Genomic DNA, 20,900 nt, shown 5'->3' on the forward strand with positions numbered 1-20,900 from the left:
CCTCCTATACCCATTAGGACATTAGGGGAGGTCCCACTGGACTAGGATCAAAGATTAACCCCTGCATTTAAGGTGAGAGAACAAGATCACGATCAAAACCCCTCCTACTTCTAGGTCACTCCATAATCCATATCAAAATCCCAAAGTATAAACAAGCATAAGAACCTGATTGCAAAATGAATAAATTATCTTTTGACCAGAATCCTACCTTCGTTCATGTGCTCTTATGAGATGGGTGAGAATTCATATGACTAATGCAAGTGGCATAGATGAATAGTGACACATCATCAGCTAGTGGTGGCTGTCAGTGGCTACTAGCTAGCTGACTAGATATAGAGTGTGGGACAAAAAAATTATGTGGGTCACCCACTTTTGGTGGGTACCATATGGCTCCAACAAGGACATGAGCTCACCATAGAGCACATGATCCATAAGCTCAAATAAGGAGTTCACGAGAACTCTAGTAATCCATAGGCTTGTAGACCTATAACTTGCACATTGTAATCAACCTTTTTGGGAGCATGTGCATTGGGCATAGGGTATCACCCATGTTTTATATGAAAGGTATAAATCCACACAAAATAAAATATACTCTAAATGTATTCTAATCTACATGAAACATGAGATGAATGTTATTAGCATGCTCACACAATATGCAATGCAATTGTACTACTACAGTATGCTAGTATACCATGCATGAACTAAGTATATTCATATAACCAATGTAACCAACACATCATTAGATCAACATAACATCTCTTATCCATGTGAGTCATTATGAAATAAGACAACAAATTATCACATTCTCCTTTGCAAGGTTGGCATGTCGAATCACAAGGGTGGGAATTGGGAAATGCATCATGAAAAAGATTCATGGATGAGGAGGGATAAAAGGAATCCAACTTGTTTCATTATATATTTTCTCTTAGCCAACTATAGAGTAATCAAAAATCAAAATTAGAAAATTTTCTTGAAGAGAAACCTCAGGCATATGATCCTTCGGTCCATCTTCAAGATCACTTTCAAAGTTTCCTTCTAGATGATCAAGAGAGGATTCTTGCTTAAGGTAATCATCCTCATCCCAACCTTGGGTTCCTTTTATGGAAATGATATTCTTCAACTTCCTCGTTATAGTTGATCAGGCCTTCTTCTTGGAGAGAAATCATTAAGTCTTGAATGACAACTTTAACATGACACATCGATCCCCAATACTTAGGGAATTCTTTAATGAATACCCCAATAGAATGGATTATCTTTGGTTTGCATTGTTTAAGTCAATCCCTTTGACCATCCCCAAAGGAATTAGTGAAGAGCCACATGAGAGCATCCTCATGAACCACATTTATCTTCGAAGTGTACTTGAAGAACTTGAAAACATGATCCACAACTAAAGAAGGATCACCATCGAATTTTTGGGACATTTTTCATATAATTTGTATCCCCTCAATTTAGATATCCAAGGATTTCCTTGACATCCAAAGCAAGGAACATCTCATGTAAATCCCAAGGAGCCATTTCCTGGAGTTTTACAAGTATGCACAGTTTAGACCTCAAAAGTGGCTCGTATTTTATTATTTTGATCTTTGAATAGAGAATGTCATGTATTAAAGATATCAATTGTTAGGATTACTTCAGTGGCTCGATGCTTATCAAGAAACTCTTGTTAAATCCCCATCATATTTTAATCCTTTCACTTGGTATTTAGGAACTATTTCCTATGTGCCAAGTTAGAGCAGTTTGATTTGTTTTCCAGAATTTGTAAGTAGGTTTTCATTTATATTAGTTCATTGCATTTTTAGAAGTATCATTTCATAGGAGCGACCTCATTGGTGGCTTGGTTGAACCCTTATGTCAGCCTAAGGACTGATTTCTCGCAATTGCACTGCAGGAGGGTATGTCTGATTTCTCTTCTTGTTGATAAGTAATAAAGAATATCATAAGTCAACAAGGAGAGTGAGGGGTAATTGGACACATTCGAACTAGTCAGAATCACCATCCCAAATGGATAAGGGCCTAATTGGGGCCCTCACCAGATGTTCTCCCAATTGTTAATTACGGCCATTTTTTGCCATCAAAAAGTTCTTCTTCTTCTTATTCTTGTTATTTTTTGGGGTTTGATTCTTCATCCTTCAATTCAAACTATATCTTCTCTGGTTCCTTTTCCCTTGGCAGGACTTCCTCTTTCACGAAATCATTTAGTTCTCTTAAAATCATATCTCAATTGTACACATCTTTCTTTGTTTCTATGTTTCAAAGCTTGTAACCTTTTAAACCATCTTTATTCCCAACAAATATGCACCTTTTAGATTTACTATCCAACTTGGTTATTTTCTCCTTTGGAACATGTAGATATGCATCACATCCAAATACCTTGAGATGTGAGAGATAGGGTTTCTTACCGCTCCATACCTCAAGTGAAGTCTCCTCTTCCAACATTGATGATGGTGATCTATTAACTAGGTAACATGCAGTATCCACTACCTCTCGCCCTAATTCATGTCCTTACCCAACACCACTGAGAATGCTCCTTGCTTTTTCCATCAATGTCACGTTCATCTTTTCTGCAACTCAATTTTTTTGAGGTGCGTATGGATCAGTATTTTTCCATGTTATAGCAGACTTCTTAAAGAACTCTTCGAATTCCTTCATGCAAAACTATCCACCATTATCTATCCTCAACGCCTTAATATTATTCTTGGGGTTGTAGGAGAGGGAGGGATTCTCATTAATCCCGAAGGAATAATTGTTGACCATTATGCCTAGAGCTTGGGAATGAAGTCCAAAAACCAAGCAGAAGCTTATGGCCTATACCATGGGCTCATTTTAGCACACCAAAGGGAAATTAAGGAGGTGAAAAATTTGGGTGACTCCTTCTTGGTCATAAAGCACATGCGCTCCAACTCTTCAGCCCATAACAACAATCTCAATCATTTGCTTCAACATGCCCTTAGTATGCTTCCTCTCTTTGATAAATTACAATTTTTTCATATCCTAAGATACCTAAATATGGAAGCGGATACTCTAGCTAACAAGGCATGCCAAATGAATGAAGGTCATACTATGGTCAATAGAAATGAAGGTTTCCTACCCATCCCCTAAGTCTTCAATTCTTGTCTCTATAACTTTGTCTCATTATCCTAAGACCTTAAACATCATTCCCATGGATCATAACCCCCCCTTAGTTTACCCTCCCTTCCTCCTCTAGTCTTTCCCCTACTCCAAGTCCACCTAGCATCGTTTGAAGCCTCATCTCTCACCTTCCCTGACACGAAGCAGTAGTATATCAGCACATGTGAGGCCACCCGGCGTGACAAATCCATTAAGTGTGGGAGCTCTCATGTTTGTTCCTTGGATTTTGGTTCATTACCGGTATGCTCAAGTGTTCCTCATGTGAATTCCCTTTGTGAGCGAGTCACATTTACTCCTCCTGGTTCAGATCAGATGGATCACCCACTTGAAGGTAAGGATCACTGAGGCGAAGGTTGTTTCGAATAACATAGATATTATGGAATCACCATGGGACCCTGGGGGCATGCAGACCACTTCTCTACATCTCACGCGGATTTTGTTCATCTCGGTCTATAAATCGTGGGGTTACAGTGTGAACTTCTGCATTAAGATGGTTTCTACCTTTGTCCTGCGAATTGTTAGTGGTTGGTTTATGTGGAAGGATTTGGGTTTCCCCTGGATGGTAACAATGGCTAGGGGATGCTCCTATACCCAGTCTTGGGTTCCTCTACCTCAAGTGAAGTTGGTTCGATTTGGTGGGAATTATTTGTCAAAGAATTTGGTGCATATGCAAGCAACCATAAATCAGTTCAAAGGGGATCACATCGTGTTAATTGTAATGGCTTCAGTTTCCTAGGGTTTTCATCGTCCTCACTCAGGCAGGGTGGCAAGCTATGACATGCATGATTGGGTCAAATTCCCTCCCCTAGCCACCTTCTCTCCCCCTACTTGTGGAACGTGTGTTAGTGAACATGCAAAATTACGTGCCAATATCGTCGAGTTGCAGATGCTCCTTCACCAACATAGGATTGCGTCTAATAAGATGTAGGAACGAAACATGGAAAAAAGAAAGAAAATTGGCCAATTGGAAAATGAAGTAGGGGTGCTCAAAAGCATGCTCGAGGACCTCCAAATTCAGCTCGCCAAGCATAATTCTCTACCTGCAGAGGAAATTTTGGGCCCATACCTTAACTGCCTTACTGTCCCTGAAGACTAGTTAGTGTTGTTATGTCTAGTTTTATATGTATCTTGCTCTTATCACAGTTATGTCAAGTATATACTAGTAGAATAATAGGAGTTTAGTCTTGTTTTGAAATTTTGTTGGATAATTGGGCGTGGTTAGATAGCTTGCATATGCAGCTTATAAAGCTCAATATTGTAATGTAATTGTAAATCTCCTGAATTTTAGCCACGACCAATCGCAGATTAATATAACCAGTACTCTTTCGTGTTAAAAACAAAACAAAAAAACACGTTAATCTTCTTCTTGGTGATAAATAAAGATGCTTGTAGATTAGAGTAGATTTCTCTTAACTTCATAATTACTTGTGAATGTTTGTTGGATTCTTATTAAATTTACATTTTATTCATCAAGCAATTACCAAAATGTACAAAACATGAAGATCACAAGAGACAGAACACAAGAAATTAGGCTCCAAGCCAAGGCAAATCCCCATTAGGGGGAAACCCAAGAAAATGTTTTTTCTTATAAAATAAAATAAAAGTGAGATATCCAAGACCCAAGACCAAGACTGCTACAAAGACCCAATTCAACCATCCTCCAATCCATCTCCAACAAGTCATATTCAACAAAGGTTAACACTGGTCAAATCTTTGAATTTTGGTCAATCCTTGAAAATTCGGCCCTTGAAATTTTGTGCCCTGAAATTTTGGCCCTATAACAGTCTCAAAAAACTGTAGGAAAAACTCACACATCTGAACAAAATTAGGAAGGAAATCAATTTTTCCTCTCTCCTTTGACTTGGCTGGTTTTTTTTCTTTTCTTGGCACAAAAATCGATGTGTGATCATTGATCAAATGAGGTCGAACTTCCTTGTATTTATTGTGAAAATTCTATCACTGCAACAACTAATTTATTTTACCTACTTATTTCCCAATAAGTTATTTATGAAAATCCTTCAGTAAACATTAAAATAAATTATGCTTCCGTTATCACACCATAATACAGAAACAAACACATGCATAAGAATCAACACATCGACACAGATATTTTGGACAACAATCCCTAGAAAAACCCAATGTGGGAAAACCGGTGCAACAAGGGAGGATTTTATTATTCAGCAATTCTTCAATACAACTGGGTGCCAAATTGGCTAACCCAATAGAGAGAAAATTCTCCAGCACTTCTCCCAGTCTCAGCGTCAAGCTGGCTGACCTCTGCGTAGCTCCCAGACCCTCTGCGTCAGCTCCTGCCTCTCTGCGTTAGCACTGGGCCTCTCTGCGTCACCCACGCAGGCCCTCCAGTGACTGCGCAGTCTGCTACCTCTGCGTCTGCCTCTCCAAACTCTGCGCTAGTCCTCTGGTGTTGTTCCCAACTCTCTGTTCCATACTTGCTGCCTCTTGCTGCTCTCCAGACCACTGGTTCGAATTTCTCAGCTAACCCCACTCCAGAAATCGAACTGACTGGTCTCCTTCAGTGTGTTCTCCAACTAACCCTCAAACCTCTTCTTATAATTTTCTCTTTGGTCCATCAACGGCCGAGAATAAATCTCTAATCAACGACTAAGATTAGATTTGTCTTAATCCATGAATTTTGGAACCTTCTAACCCAGTTTTATATTAATACCCATTAATATTTTATTTTTCCTAAGTTTAGTCTTAGGAACTCCATTAAAAATATTAATTATTTTAATATCTCCCCAACCGGGTACAATCTGTCCAAACCATTTCTGGGTCTTGGAGATCTCATGTTCTTTAACCTCTTCACCAATTTTCCTAGCTAGATCACAACAGATGTTACTCCAAATCAACACTCCCTCTTAGCGAGGATTGTGCTATAGTAATACTCCTCACTGAGCATTACCCTGATCATCCGACATCGGTCCCTGTGCTGATGTTAGGCCTCCCTGCCCAACATCCTCTACACTGTTGCATCTTGTATTATTGCCCATGGCCTTGCCATCGCCACTGCTTCATCCGTACGACAGCTCCCTCTGCATCCGTGTTATTGTTGGTCCATCCTCCCAGCACTGCATTAACACTGCAGCTCCCTCTACATTCGTGTCGCTGCTGGTCCTTCTTCCCAACACTACATCTTCACTGCATCCTCTTCTTAGCATGCTTCATCATGCTACCACTAATTGCTACTGCACTGCAACATCACCCACATTTCTGCTACTGAAATGGATTCTTTATCATCCCCATCTTTTCCCTGAAGTAATCGAACTTTGTTCTTCCAAGGGCCTTGGTGAGGATATATGCCACCTGTTCTCCTATAGGAGTGTATCTCAATTGTACAACTCCTCGTTGGACACAGTCTCTAACAAAGTGACACCATATAGCAATATGCTTTGACTGATCATGGAACACTGGATTCTTAGAGAGCTTGATGCAACTCTGATTATCACACATAATCCTGGTCGCCTCCATATTTCTTCTGAATAGGTTCACAAGCAATTTTCTAAGCCATATGGCCTCACACGAAGTTGTACTCGCAGCCATATACTCTACTTCAACTAAGCTCAGAGCCATGGACTTATGTTTCCTACCGCACCAAGAGGCCATTCCTGATCCAATGTTGAAACAGTACCCAGAGGTACTTTTCCGATCCACTGAACTTCCTGCCCAATCTGCATCAGTAAATCCACTCAATCTGATATCCTTACTCCTGGTGTACAAGAGTCCATAATCGACCGTTCCCTGTAAATACCTGAGAACGTGTTTGGTCACTGCCTAGTGCGCCCTCTTCGGCTCCACCATGAACTGACTGAGGGTGTTGACAGCGTAGCAAATGTCTGTCCTGGTATTGAATAGATACATCAGGGACCCTATGAGCTACCTGTATAAGGTGGGATCAGCATCCTTGTCTTCTGATGCATCAATCTTCTTCCAGTTGGTGATCATTGGAGTAGCCATGGGTCTACAGTCCTCCATCCTGAATCTCTTCAGGATTTCTGTAGCATATCTCCCTTGCCCAAGGAAGATCTCCCCCTTTTGCTACCAAACTTCCAACCCTAAGAAATAATGCATTTGTCCCAAATCCTTCATGTCGAATTTTGTGGCTAGATTCTTCTTGCAGTCCCCAATGAGCCTGGATGATCCTATCAAGAAGAGATCATCCACATATAATACTAAGATTAGAGGCTCATTCTCTACAACCAGATAGTATAGATTTGGATCTGTGTCACTCTTGACAAATCCCATTTTCTGAAAGTAGCCATCGACTCAACCATACCATGCTCTAGGTGCCTGTTTCATCCCATACAAGGACTTCTTCAATCTGCATACATGAGACTTCTTCTCATGTGTCTCAAAGCCCTCTGGTCGTTCAATGTATACCTCTTCTTCTATCACTCCGTTCAGAAATGTCGTTTTGACATCCATCTGATGAACCTCCCACCCCATCTGTGCTGCAAGAGATATCACGGTTCTAATATATGTATACCTAGCTACTGGGGTGAAGATCTATTCATAAACAATTCCTTCCTTCTGAGCATACTCCTTAGCCACAAACCTGGATTTTTATTTCTCAACATTGTCGCCTGCAGCGTATTTGATCTTGTAGATCCATCTCGAACCAACCACTGATCTGTATTGAGGCCTTGGCACTACCTCCCAGAAATCGTTCACCATTATGGAGTTGTACTCCTCTACCATCACATCCAGCCAAACCTGATGTTGAGATGCCTCCTGAAAACTGGCAAGCTCCCCATCCTGAGCTACTAACGCCTTATATCTATCTAGTTGTTTTCGCTCCCTCTTATTGTTCCTTGGCACACCGATGAACTCCTCTACATCTCGCAAAATTTGACGAGGCTCCCTTCTTGTTCTTCCTCTACCAGTAGGTGCTTTTGTTAGCTCCTCCTCATCATGTGATTCTTCCTGACCCGAGGAAGAATTCTTTTCTTTCATTGGTTGAAGAGGTTTGACCAACGGTTCCTCTTTTGACTGCTCCTCGAAAGGCATTTCTCGAGATTTTCTGAAAGCCCTGTCCTCCAAGAACTTCACATCTCGTCGAACTAATACCTTCCTACTCCCTGTAAGATATATTTTGTATGCCTTAGCGTTCTCGCTACATCCCACTAGATATCCTTTCTCTACAGTTTGATCCATCTTCTTCCTCTTTTCCTCGGGTATGTGACAATATGCCAAGCTCCCAAATATCCTGAAATGACTGACTTCAGGTGTCTTCACTATGAAGACTTTCTCTGGAGTATCTTTCCCAATGCCCGATGAGGAGTTCTATTCTAAACATAGACTTTTGTGTTGCATGCTTCTGCCCACAGGAATTTTGGCATATCCTGATCATACATCATGGCCCTAGTTGCTTCTACAATAGTCTTGTTCTTTCTTTCTACTACTCCATTATGCTCTGGATTGTAAGGAGTTGTCCACTCTCTTTTGATGCCCTCCTTAGAGCAAAAACTAGTGAAGTCCATATCGACATACTCTCCACCATTATCTGAGCGCAAAACTTTTATTTTCTTCCCAGTCAGATTCCCCACCAAAACCTTGAACTCTTTGAATCGATAGAAAACCTCATTCTTGGTTTTCAAAAAATAAATCCAAGTTTTCCTTGAGTCGCAATCAATGAAGGTGAGGAAGTACTCGCACTACTAAGACATTTAGTGGACATGGGTCCGCAGATATCTGAGTGTATCAATCCGAGTACACTCTTGGCCCTGTTTTTACTTCTAGGAAATGTTGCTTTGGCATACTTTCCTAGAGCACATCCTCTGCATACATCATCTCGTTCCGTACTGAGATTCGAAGCTCCTGTTACAGTGCTCCTGAGAATTTTTAGAGCCCGATGGTACAAATGTCCCATTCTTCTATGCCATAGTTCGTTCAAATCCTTGTCTCCATGACTGCCTATTAGTGCCATTGGTGATTCCAGTTGTAGTCTGTACAACCTGTTACTTTTGATCCTGATCTGCACTTTCTTTTTCCAACTCGAGTGTTTGACGTATACTTTCTCCTTGATGAAGAAAACGGCATAGCCTTTGCCTTGAAGTTTCAACATGGAAATTAAGTTCATCACCAATCCAGGTACATATATCACGTTGGTAGCACGGAACCACTCTCTCATTTCTGTTTGAAAAATTATGGTACCCCTCCCTACTGGAGTACACTTTTCCTTGTTCCCCATGGTGATCTGAAAGTTCATCTTCTCCTCCTGAAAATCTGAGAAACCTTCCCAAATTCTCGTCATATGCCAAGAGGCTCCACTGTCTATATACCATACCTCTGATGATGCAGAGCTAGTCACACAAGCCACTTCTTTTTCCAGCCTGGAAGCCAACATAGATAAATCAAAATCACTTTCTCTTGTGCAATTTTCTAAAAATTTGTGCGAGTCTCCTGACATAGATGCCTCTGCATCATGGTCTTGACCCATAATTGATTTTCCCTTCCTGTCTCTGATTACTCGCTCTAATACCATGTGAAAATTCTATGACTGCAACAACTGATTTATTTTACCTACTTATTTCCCAATAAGTTATTTATGAAAATCCTTCAATAAACATTAAAATAAATTTTGTTGCAATTATCACACCATAATGCAGAAACAAACACATGCACAAGAATCAACACATTGACATAGATATTTTGGACAACAGTCCCCGGAAAAACCCAATGTGGGAAAATCGTTGCAGCAAGGAAGGATTTTATTATTTAGCAATTCTTCAGTACAACTGGGAGCCAAACTGGCTTACCCTACAAAGAGAAAATTCTCCAGCACTTCTCCCAGTCTTAGCGTCAAGCTCGCTGACCTCTGCGTAGCTCCCAGACCCTCTGCGTCAGCTCCTGCCTCTTTGTGTCAGCATTGGACCTCTCTATGTCACCCACGTAGGCCCTCCAGTGACTGCGTAGTATGTTGCCTCTGCGTCTGCCTCTCCAACCTTTGTGCTGGTCCTCTGGTGTTGTTCCCAACTCTCCGTTCCATAGTTTCTACCTCCTGCTACTCTCCAGACCCCTGGTCTGAATTTCTCAACTAACCCCGCTCCATAATTTGAACTGACTGGTCTCCCTCACTGTGTTCTCCAACCGACCCTCAAGCCTATTCTTATACTTTTCTCATTGGTCCATCAACAGTCGAGATTAAATCTCTAATCAATGGCTAAGATTAGATTTGGTTTGATCCATGAATTTTGGAACCTTCTAACTCAGTTTTATATTAATACCCATTAATATTTTATTTTTCCTAAGTTTAGACTTAGGAACTCCATTAAAAACATTAATTATTTTAATATCTCCCAAACCGGGTACAATATGTCCAAACCATTTCTGGGTCTTGGAGATCTCATGTGCTTTAGCCTCTTCACCAATTTTCATGGCTAGAGCACATCTGATGCTACTCCAAATCAACATTTATACATGTCCAGGTGGTTGAATGGCTACCTCTTGAGGTTGACTTGTCCAGGAAGGTCGACATGGGATGCGGAGGACATTTTGACTCTTTTTTACTCACGATAAAATAATTTTATTTTTCTTACAAGAATTCCAAATGGGACTTTGACTCAATTACATCTTTTTGACTCATAATAAATTTTCTTTTGACTCAATTGAGCATATAAGCATGAAGAACATGCTTTGACTAGAAATAAAATAATAATAATGAATGTAATAAATGAATATAATAAGTATATCAATGATACATTTGTATTACATTATGAAGATCAACACTAGTTACATTTTCAACACTCCCTCTTAAATAGGGAGGTATTCATAATGACACAACATGATACTCTCAAATTGAAATATTCTCATAAGAAGGATCTCATGTTGATAAGCATGATCATAACCAGCATTTTCAAACATAGCAAGGCCTTGACTAACAAGCTCTATCTCAACACTAGATCATAGCATGATGTTGGGAGCCATTAAATTGGACACCCACCACCTCTCTAGGCACATACCCCATCTGGATATTACAAGGTATGTCCTCATAGGACTATTCTTATCTTGGATACCCTATCCTCAAATAATATCAATCCTTAGGGCTACTCTTATCTTGGATACTAATCCTCAAAGAATATTGGTCCCAAATGCTTATCAATCCACCATTCTCCCTATCAGTGCCTTCATTAGGCTTACAGATGTTACTCCTAGCCATAGTGGATGACACATGGAGAATGCGGTGTCCGCCCTCACTCTCTCTCAACTAGGGAGGAAATCCTCACTCCCTCTCAAACAAAGAGGAATAACCACAAACCTAAGCTTGTCTCAAAAATACTCATCAATGCAACAACTAATTTTTCTTTTGTGGAGATTTGTTGTAGCTTCTTAGCTCCCATCTGCATCATACTCTTGAATCATAAAACACCTCAACCTTTTATTGATTCTTTGACAATATTCACATTGAATCCATCGTGTCATTAAATAGTTCATCAAACGCCTTATGAAGCCAAACTTCTTCACAATTGATTGCACGAGCCTTCATATCTTCTTCCTTCGTAACAGAATTTTTCTTTCACGCTTTTCAATAAATTATATCAGCTTCCAATCATTAGTAGTATCTCTATCAGCATAAGTATTTGAAGAAATTTCAACCCCCACTCCGGTTATCAGATTTCCTTATCACTCCATGCATTTAGTTTTAAATCTAAGCATGATAAAAATTTTAAAATCTGGAAATGACAATAATTTTATGAAAACACAAATTTAGAGATTTCACAACTGCTGAAATTGCAGAAATAAAACAAAGCAAAATTATGACAACCACACACAGGAAATAACACAATGATTTTTGGTTATTGTGACCCTCGAAAAACCCCCTACAACTCTTGGGGAAAACCAGTTTGAGAGCGCTTCTTTATTTTTGAAAATGCTTTTACAGAGAAACTAAAATACACAGTAAATTTTCCAGCAACCACAAATTACAACTTATCTCGATTTACGTGCTTGAACTCCACCTCAAAAATCGTGCCAATCAGCAAACAGCCAAAACAGAAATTTTTTACGACAATAAAACAGCGTTAAATGTTGTACGGCCAGTTTCTCCTAATGTACGGTTTTTACTTGGGATGCATGTCAATAAATGTTGTTGCCCAGATTTGTTGAAATGTCTTCTTGCTGCTCTCCTTCACTTCCTCACTGCTTAGAAATTTTCTCCTTGCTCTCTCTTCTCTTTCTCTCAAATGCTCATGAAAGAATGAATGATATTTTTCTCTTCTCTTCTCCTTTTATTCTCTAAATGACCTTTTGGGTTACCCTAAGATCTAATGACTGAGATTCATTTAGATCTAGGGATGAGAATAAATGTGCATTTAATTCTCACTTTCTATTTTTTAACTCACCCACTTAAATAAAGACCCACTTAGCCTTTTATTTCCATAGTCACTTTTTCACTTTCTAATTCTTCATTGAGTTTAATAAAGCCACATTTAAATTAGAATGTAACTTTATCACTTATAAAGTCACTTTTAAATTAGAATGTAACTTTACCACTTATAAAGTCACTTTTAAATTAAATTGACTTTACCACTTATAAAGTCACTTTAGGAGAAAAGTACAAATAAATTTGGACACTTTTCCCTAGGCCAAACATCAAAGCCTTAGGGAACCACTTGTCCTCTGGTACCCAAATTTTAACTCCCTCTTACCGAGGAAAGTGTTCCTCACCACTCCCATCTTATCTCTGAAGTAGATATGCTTGCCCCGTGGTAAGGCTTTGGTGAAAATGTCCGCTACCTGCTCATTTGAGGAAATGTACTCAAGCTTGACAGCTCCCTTTTGGACATAGTCTCTAATGAAGTGATACTTGTTCTCAATATGCTTTGACCTGTCATGAAAAATTGGATTCTCCATGAGTTTTATGCAACTTTGATTATCACAGTAAATCACTGAAGGTCTCAATGCCTAACCAAATAGACCAAACAACATCTTGCGAAGCCATATGGCCTCACAACTAGCCAAACTAGCAGCCATATACTCTACCTCAGCTGAACTCAATGCAACTGATTGTTTTTTCCGGCTGATCCATGACACAACTTCCGAACCCAACCCAAAACAACACCTGAAAGTACTCTTCCTATCTGAAGCACAACCTGCCCAATCTGAATCCATGTACCCTGCCAGTCTCACTCCATCACCCTGTCTATAATCCAGACCAAGAATGTGTTTTGCAGCCACCCAGTGCACTCTTGGGCTCACACATGAACTAACTCATAGTGTTAACTAAAAAACATATATCTGGTCAAGTGTTGACCAAATACATCAAACAACCAATCAATTGTTTGTATAGAGTAGAATCCACCAACTCGGAATCAGAAGTGTGAAGCTTCTTCCAGTTAGTGATCATAGGTGTAGACATGGGTTTGTAGTCCTCCATGTGAAATCTGCTAAGAATATCCACAATGTACTTCCCTTATCCTAGGAAGAAATGCCCCTCTTCCTACCACACCTCCAATCCCAGAAAATAATGCATCAAGCCAATATCCTTCATCTCAAACTCTGAAGAAAGATCTCTCTTGCAGCCCTCAATGAGTCTCTCTGCACCAGTGATGATCAAGTCATCAACATACAACACCAGAATGAGAGGCTCCTCACCCACCACAATGAAGTATAGGTTCGGATTAGCCTCACTCTTTGTGAAACCCAACCGCTGCAAGTATGTATCAATCCTAGACTACCAAGCTCTAGGAGCTTGCTTCAGGCCATAAAGTGCCTTTCTCAATCTGAATACATGGGACTCTTTCCCATGCACCTCAAAGCCCTGTGGTTGCTCAATATAAACCTCCTCCTGAATGAAGCCATTGAGAAATGCGGTCTTCACATCCATCTGGTGGATCTTCCAACCCATCTCTGCTGCAATCAATATAATGGAGTGAATAGGTGTATACCAAGCTACAGGAGCAAAAGTCTCTTCATAGTCAAATCCCTCTATTTGTGAGAACCCTCTCGCCACAAATTAAACCTTGAACTTCTCGATGATGCCATCTGCAGCACGCTTTATGTTGTAGAGCCATCTAGAAGTAACAATTGATTTACCTTCAAGCCTTGGCACTACCTCCCAAACATCGTTCTTCATAATAGAAGAATACTCCATCATGGCCTCTCTCCAGAACTGCTGGCTGACTGCCTCCTCATAACTAGAAGGCTCGGAGTCAACAATGCTTGTTACCAATTCCATGTAACTACAAAATCGCTCATGTGGTTTAATCTCTCTAACCTGTCTCTTTAGACTAGCAACTAATGTGGCCTCGCGCAAGGTATCTTGAAGCCACTTAATCTTCCTCTTCCCTGAGCATACTTCTCCCACCGGAGTGAAAGAATCCTCATCATCATCAGAAGCCTGAACTCCTGAAGGCCTGTCAACTGACCTCATGCCTGAACCCGTGCCTTTAGATGTTGAAGTATAGTGTGAACTGTCCATTGGTGGACTACACTATGAACTGCTGTGCGGACTACCCTGCGTGTTGCCCGAAGAACCACCCACCTGACTCTGAGAGCCACTGCTCACTGATGGACCTGACACTATAATCGATGTACCTCCTAATCTCTGACCACTGGATCCTTGTGACTGACTCAGCTGCTCCTGAGGGTCTGGTGACTCTGGATACTCTAACTCTCGTGACCTCCTGAAAGCTCTCTCCTCCTCGAACTTCACATCCCGCCTGACAACCACTTTCCTCTATGCAGGAATATAAATCCGATAAGCTTTCGAGGTCTCACTATAACCCACAAAGATGCCCTTGTCTACAGTAAGCTCTAGCTTCGTCCTATTCTCCTTGGGGACATAGGAATATGTAAGGCACCCAAAGATATGAAAGTGCCCAACGTCAGGCTTTTTCCCAGAAAAGGCCTCCTCCGAAGTCACATTCCCCAAGGCATGATGTGGACTCCTGTTCTGCAAGTATGCAGCAGTGTTGCAGGCCTCTGCCCACAAAAATAAAGGTAACCCTTGATCATAAAGCATGGCTTTGGCAGCCCCTGCAATGGATCCATTCTTCCTCTTTGCAACCCCATTCTGCTGGGGGTAGGAAGGAACTGTGAACTCCCTCCTAATGCCTGCCTCAGCACAAAAATCAACAAAATCACCAAAGGTATATTCCCCTCCATTGTCTGAACTGAGGACCTTGATCTTCCTACCTGTCTAGGTCTCCACAAGAGATTTTAACTCTTGAAACCACTTGAAGACCTCACTCTTGGTTTTCAAGAAATAAATCCAGGTCTTCCTAGAGTGGTCATCAATGAATAAAACATAGTACGCATAACCACTCAAGGATACATGAGACATCCGACCACTCACATCGGTATGAATCAAGTCAAGGATCCTAATCGCTCTGTTGTCACTGCTGGGAAAAGGGGATCTGGAAAACTTCCCCATGGCACATCCTTTGCATACATCAAGGTGATCAAAACCGAAATCTGGCACACCAATGGTGATCTCCCGCAATGTACTCAAGGCCCCATGATACATGTGCCCCATCCTACAGTGCCAAATCTCACACAACTCTTAACTACTAGATCTGTTGTTGGTCCTGTCTCAGGTGCTGCTACTGAATGCCATCAAAGGCTGGAATGAGAACTTGTACACCTTGGCATGGTGCACACCAATCTCTCTAGCTGAAGAAGCTGGAGTTCCCCTAGGATATATAAAAATGTGCCCTCTCCTGAACAACACATCATACCCTCTATCCTCAAGTGTTGAAATGGATATCAGGTTCTTCTTCATTCCAGGCACATATAGAACATCTGACACTTTCAAGGGAAGTTTGGGTCCCCTATCAAATGTCAATGTCCCCACACCAATTGCTCTAACAATGTTATCATCACCAAGTACTACCTCCATATCAGTATCACCCTCTGAAAGCTCTGAGAAGTACTCTCTGACTCCTGTCATGTGGCAGGAAGTGCCACTGTCAACATACCAGAAGATGCTCTGTTAGTAGCGGGGAATGCACACTCCCTCTGAACCTGTATGGCAGGTGATCCTGCACTAGTGGCTTCACAAGCTATGAACCCAAACTCCCGATCAAATCTCTCTGAGAAGCTCTCTATCTCTGCAGAAGCTGCCATGGGTTTGTCTTTCCCTTTCTTGTTCTTGTTCTCCGGACACACAACAGCATAGTGTCCCAACTTTTGACAATTCCAACATTTGACTTTGGAATAGTCCTTCTCCTGGTTCTGCTGCTTCCCTTTACCTTTGCTTTTGCCTCCACTGTTGCAAGCTTGCTTCTTTGCTCTGCCCTTCTTGCCTCTTACTAAGAATTCCACATTGTCATCCTCCTCCACTTGTTTAGCTGCCCCAAGATGGTTCTTTCTGATCTCATTCTGAACGCAATCATCCCACAACCTCTCCCAATCGGGAAGGTTTTCTCGTGCAACAATGCCATCCACAAAATTCTCCCAAGCCTTCGGAAGACCATTCAAAGAAATTCTCACCAACTCAGTGGGTGCAATGATCTCACCTATGGCTGCCAACTCATCTCTCACTAAAGTGATCTTTGTGAGGTATGTTGTAGCACTGTCAGTCTTAGCCATTTTAATTCCCTTCAATGTCTCCTTTAGGACCATTTTTCTGTTTTCGTTTGAGCTCTGGTAAAGACTAGTCAAGGTTGTCCACATCTCATGTGCATAAGTCTTTCCTCTCACATGAGGAATGACATGATCTTTGATTCCTTCCAGAATCAATCTTTTTGCCTTAGCATTCTCTTTGTTAAACTCTGCCAACTATACAGGGTCAGCAAGTATTGCTACTGGGTTCTGTGTGGTATTTACCATAATACCCCAGACTTTTGCTTCTTCAAAGATGCTCTGGATTCTCTCCTTCCATGCACTGTAGTTGTTATGCCCATCCAACCTGTCTTCAACTCTCAAACCTAAAGACATGTTTCACTGTTCTACCAAACTGAAATTTTCAAATCTGTGGTAAAAGTTTATGTTTTCTGTGTAAAAATCAGTTTGCTGTAATTTTCACTTTGTTGTCCCAAACTGCACTTTTTAGCCAACCAACCTCTAATACCATGAATAAATTTCAACCCCCACTCCGGTTATCAGTTTTCCTTATCACTCCATGTATTTAGTTTTAAATCCAAGCATGATAAAAATTCTAAAATCTAGAAATGACAATAATTTTCTGAAAACACAAATTTCGAGATTTCACAACTGCTGAAATTGTAGAAGTAAAACACAGCAAAATTATGACAACCACACAAAGAAAATAACACAATGATTTTTTATCAATGTGACCCTGGAAAAAACCCCCTACAACTCTTGGGGAAAACTAGTTTGAGAGCTCTTCTTTATTCCTGAAAATACTTTTACAGAGAAACTGAAATACACAGTAAAATTCCAGCAACCACAAATTACAACTTATGTCGATTTTCATGCTTGAACTCCACCTCGAAAATCATGTCAATCAGCAAATAGCGAAAATAGAATTTTTTCAGCAATAAAACAGCATTAAATTTTGTACGGCTAGCCTCGAAAAATGTGTCCATAACTTGTTGTCCCTCTTCCTCGATTTCTGTGCCTTTTTTCCTGTTGTACGATTTTTCCTTGGGATGCGTGCCAATAAATGCTACTGCCCAGATTTGTTGAAATGTCTTCTCGTTGCTCTCTTTCACTTTCTCACTACTCAAAAATTTTCTCCTTGCTCTCTCTTCTTTTTCTCTCAAATGTTCATGAAAGAATGAATGATCTTTTCCTCTTCTCTTCTCCTTTTATTCTCTAAATGACCTTTTGGGTTACCGTAAGGTCTAATGGCTGAGATTCATTTAGATCTAGGGATGAGAATAAATGTGCATTTAATTCTCACTTTCTATTTTTTAACTCATCCACTTAAATAAAGACCCACTTAGCCTTTTATTTCCAGTCACTTTTTCACTTTCTAATTCTTCATTGAGTTTAATAAAGTCACCTTTAAATTAGAATGTAACTTTACCACTTATAAAGTCACTTTTAAATTACAATATAACTTTACCACTTATAAAGTCACTTTAGGAGATAAATACAAATAAATTTGGACACTTGTCCCTAGACCAAACATCAAAGCCTTAGGGAACCACTTGTCCTTTGGTACCCAAATTTTAATAGTATTTCAAATTGATGTGTTCCTAGATCAAATCAATCAGCTACTAGTATAACGATTCAAAACTCTTCAACTTCTTGCCAAAGGGTCTTGTCATGATCCTTCATCTTCTCTTTTTTATCATAAATTTTTCTGTCAAACTTCAAGTAGTGTTGTATCTATTCAAGATCTAACATCTTCCTCTTTCTAGTTTAGATAGGTAATTTTTTCCCCTTTTATTAATTCTTGCTTGCATGTTGCCATCTAATTGACTTCCTTTGATGCATACTTCAAACTACTTTCTTCTTGTCTTTGTGCTTTCTTACGTTCTTCCAAATCTTCCATTTGTTAGTCAATTTTAGGTAGATTTTATCTTGACCTACAACCTTTGTTAGAAGACTATGAAAGAACAAAAGGAAAAGTGCATAAACAAAATAGTTACATTAATAATTAACTAAAGTAGGTATAGAAATACTTATTCTTTTGAAGAGAGTCATCTTCCTCTTAATCTTGAATGTAATAACCCCGATTTAAAATATACAAATAATTACATCAATTTATATGATTAATAATCAACAGCCAACTATTCAACTATTTAACATAGAATTTTCAAAAAACACGAGTAGAGACAACTTACCTGTATCGACGATATTCCTTACTTGTGTTTTTGGAGTTGAATGCTCTTTGAATTCTGCTAATCGCAAAAAATATTTTGGGGATGACTCTCCACCCAACCGTAAGCTCAGCTACACATAATCTTTCTACAACTGGCCACCCCCGAGCCCTCATCAGCGTACTACTGTCAGGGAATCCTTTGTCTCACAACACTTTTCTCCCAAGAGAATGGATGAATCTCATCCTCCTCATTGTCCATTAAATAGACCAAAAAATGGAAAGAGATCTACATGCACACTGTTGGGTTGTGTTATATTCTTTCACGAGTAGCCCACGTAGTTAACCGGGGGGTTATAAGGGGGGCGGAGCCCCCCTTCGTTGCACCGATTATGTAGAGGGGGAAGTCACAGGGGGTTTGAGAGGTGCAGGTAACCCCACTCTATGGGGTCCGGGGCAGCGCCCCAAAAAATTTTAATTTTGGACTTTATGTTAGGTTGGGCGGACCTACCTATGGATTAGTGCATGATTTTCGCACATGGTTTTGGACGCGATGGTTTTCGATCCATGGTTTTGGACGCGATGGTTTTCGATCCATGGTTTTGGACGCGATGGTTTTTTGTCCATGGTATTGGATGCTTCGGCATGTATAAATATGTATTATAACATTGAAAGGAATATAATGAAAATTCAAGTTAGTAGCCTGGTTTTGGGATCCAGTGGGAAAATCTCTGTGTATATGTGTTTTATGTGTTATGCTCTCGCATTGTTTATTTTCTGTGTTTTAGAATTCGTATGCAAGTAATTTCTATACGAGGTTAAAACATTCATTTGGTATCAGAGTTGTTTTGGCTTCAAGGGGACGCCTTTGTTGCTGAGGGGTTTCGCTTGGGCCTGTGGTAGACCCTGTTCAGTGGTTCTGTGAGTATAAGAAATACGATGGTGGTGATGTCTTCTTAGGGGATGATAGGAAGGCTAGAATCATTGGTCACGGAAAAGTAAAGTTGAAGTTGCAAGGTGGAAGGGTTATGACACTTCCAGGTGTTCTGCATATTCCTGCATTGGCCAGAAATCTGATTTCTGTAAGCAAGTTGGATGATGCAGGTGTAAAAACAGTGTTTGAGAAGGATACCTGCAAGATGGTTTGGGGAGCACTAGTATTGATGCGGGGAGTTCTAATTGGAACTTTACACAAACTGCAAGGTAGCACTATTGTTGATGGATGCAACAGTTCTGTGGTTCCAGAAAGTGGAGCAGAAAACCTAGTGGTCTTTGGAGAGAAGACCATGCTGTGCCATCAAAGGCTTTGACATATTGGAGAGAAGGGCCTTCGAATACTTCACGGTAAAGGTATGGTAGAAGGTATGAGTAATAGCTCTCTGGATTTTGATTTCTGTGAAAATTATGTATATGGGAAGCAGAATCGGGTGAGTTTCCCCTCTGGTCATAAGAGGGCGAAATAGATATTAGAGCTTGTGCACAGTGATGTGGCATAGTGATGTGTTTAGACCTGTGAAGGTTCCATCACTGAGTAAGTCTATGTACTATGTATCATTTATAAATGACTTCTCAAGGAATACATGGATATATTTCCTTAAGAAGAAATCTGAAGTCTTTGACAACTTTAAAGAATTTAAGGCTCTGGTGGAAAACCAGACAGAGAAGAAGATAAAGGTGCTGAGGACAGATAATGGTGGAGAATTTTGTAGTAAGGAATTTGAAGAATTCTGTAAGAAATGTGGTATAGCACGGCAAAAGACTACTCCATATACACCTCAGCAAAATGGAGTTGCAGAAAGAATGAACAAGACGTTGATGGAAAGGGCAAGAAGCATGCTCAGTGGTGTCGGGTTAGGACAGGAATTCTGGGCAGAGGCGGTGGAGACAGCATGTTACCTAGTCAACAGATCACCTTCATCAGCGTTGGAGGATAAAACTCCATAAGAGGTATGGACTAGTAAGAAACCCTCTCTTTCACATCTGAGGGTATTTGGATGTGATGCATATGTACATGTTCCAAAGGAGAAACGAACCAAGTTGGATAGTAAATCTAAAAAGTGCATCTTTATTGGGTATAAGGATG

This window comes from Pinus tabuliformis, chromosome 5_2 (genome assembly GCF_031772625.1).
Source record: "Pinus tabuliformis cultivar Carrire ecotype Pingquan chromosome 5_2, CPIR1, whole genome shotgun sequence".
Lineage (NCBI taxonomy): Eukaryota > Viridiplantae > Streptophyta > Pinopsida > Pinales > Pinaceae > Pinus > Pinus tabuliformis.